The following is a 2,500-nucleotide window of genomic DNA, read 5'->3' as shown; positions in this document are numbered from 1 at the left end:
GCTGACATTTTGCTCCGCTCACGACGGTCACCGCGCAACGCAAGAACAGGCCAAAAACTGGCCAAAACGGCCCAAAAACGGGCCAAAACTGGCCATTTTTGGCTGCGCGAGCGAGCGGCGAACAGCGAGCGAAGCGAGAGGCAGCACCGTCCCTGCTATACGAAAGCCCCATCCAGCCCTGTGCCACCCGGGGGGTTCCAGGGTGCTGAGATGGCTGACATTTTGCTCCGCTCACGACGGTCACCGCGCGACGCAAGAACAGGCCAAAAACTGGCCAAACCGGCCCAAAAACGGGCCAAAACTGGCCATTTTTGGCTGCGCGAGCGAGCGGCGAGCGGCGGACAGCGAGCGAAGCGAGAGGCAGCACCGTCCCTGCTATACGAAAGCCCCATCCAGCCCTGTGCCACCCGGGGGGTTCCAGGGTGCTGAGATGGCTGTCATTTTGCTCCGCTCACGACGGTCACCGTGCAACGCAAGAACAGGCCAAAAACTGGCCAAAACTGCCCAAAAACGGGCCAAAACTGGCCATTTTTGGCTGCGCGAGCGAGCAGCGAGCGGCGGACAGCGAGCGAAGCGAGAGGCATCACCGTCCCTGCTATACGAAAGCCCCATCCAGCCCTGTGCCACCCGGGGGGTTCCAGGGTGCTGAGATGGCTGACATTTTGCTCCGCTCAAGATGGTCACCGCGCAACGCAAAAACAGGCCAAAAACTGGCCAAAACGGGCCAAAACTGGCCATTTTTGGCTGCGCGAGCGAGCGGCGAGCGGCGGACAGCGAGCGAAGCGAGAGGCAGCACCGTCCCTGCTATACGAAAGCCCCATCCAGCCCTGTGCCACCCAGGGGGTTCCAGGGTGCTGAGATGGCTGACATTTTGCTCCGCTCACGACGGTCACCGCGCGACGCAAGAACAGGCCAAAAACTGGCCAAAACGGCCCAAAAACGGGCCAAAACTGGCCATTTTTGGCTGCGCGAGCGAGCGGCGAGCGGCGGACAACGAGCGAAGCGAGAGGCAGCACCATCCCTGCTATACGAAAGCCCCATCCAGCCCTGTGCCACCCGGGGGGTTCCAGGGTGCTGAGATGGCTGACATTTTGCTCCGCTCACGACGGTCACCCCGCGACGCAAGAACAGCCCAAAAACAGGCCAAAACGGCCCAAAAACGGGACAAAACTGGCCATTTTTGGCTGCGCGAGCGAGCGGCGAGCGGCGGACAGCGAGCTAAGCGAGAGGCAGCACCGTCCCTGCTATACGAAAGCCCCATCCAGCCCTGTGCCACCCGGGGGGTTCCAGGGTGCTGAGATGGCTGACATTTTGCTCCGCTCACGACGGTCACCGCGCGACGCAAGAACAGCCCAAAAACAGGCCAAAACGGCCCAAAAACGGGCCAAAACTGGCCATTTTTGGCTGCGCGAGCGAGCAGCGAGCGGCGGACAGCGAGCGAAGCGAGAGGCATCACCGTCCCTGCTATACGAAAGCCCCATCCAGCCCTGTGCCACCCGGGGGGTTCCAGGGTGCTGAGATGGCTGACATTTTGCTCCGCTCAAGATGGTCACCGCGCAACGCAAAAACAGGCCAAAAACTGGCCAAAACGGGCCAAAACTGGCCATTTTTGGCTGCGCGAGCGAGCGGCGAGCGGCGAACAGCGAGCGAAGCGAGAGGCAGCACCGTCCCTGCTATACGAAAGCCCCATCCAGCCCTGTGCCACCCGGGGGGTTCCAGGGTGCTGAGATGGCTGACATTTTGCTCCGCTCACGACGGTCACCGCGCGACGCAAGAACAGGCCAAAAACTGGCCAAAACGGCCCAAAAACGGGCCAAAACTGGCCATTTTTGGCTGCGCGAGCGAGCGGCGAGCGGCGGACAGCGAGCGAAGCGAGAGGCAGCACCGTCCCTGCTATACGAAAGCCCCATCCAGCCCTGTGCCACCCGGGGGGTTCCAGGGTGCTGAGATGGCTGACATTTTGCTCCGCTCACGACGGTCACCGCGCGACGCAAGAACAGCCCAAAAACAGGCCAAAACGGCCCAAAAACGGGACAAAACTGGCCATTTTTGGCTGCGCGAGCGAGCGGCGAGCGGCGGACAGCGAGCGAAGCGAGAGGCAGCACCGTCCCTGCTATACGAAAGCCCCATCCAGCCCTGTGCCACCCGGGGGGTTCCAGGGTGCTGAGATGGCTGACATTTTGCTCCGCTCACGACGGTCACCGCGCGACGCAAGAACAGCCCAAAAACAGGCCAAAACGGCCCAAAAACGGGCCAAAACTGGCCATTTTTGGCTGCGCGAGCGAGCAGCGAGCGGCGGACAGCGAGCGAAGCGAGAGGCATCACCGTCCCTGCTATACGAAAGCCCCATCCAGCCCTGTGCCACCCGGGGGGTTCCAGGGTGCTGAGATGGCTGACATTTTGCTCCGCTCAAGATGGTCACCGCGCAACGCAAAAACAGGCCAAAAACTGGCCAAAACGGGCCAAAACTGGCCATTTTTGGCTGCGCGAGCGAGCGGCG

Source organism: Musa acuminata, unplaced genomic scaffold (assembly GCF_036884655.1).
Source record: "Musa acuminata AAA Group cultivar baxijiao unplaced genomic scaffold, Cavendish_Baxijiao_AAA HiC_scaffold_1136, whole genome shotgun sequence".
Taxonomy (NCBI): domain Eukaryota; kingdom Viridiplantae; phylum Streptophyta; class Magnoliopsida; order Zingiberales; family Musaceae; genus Musa; species Musa acuminata.
The sequence above is the reverse complement of the archived record's forward strand: the minus strand, read 5'-3'. Positions refer to the sequence as shown.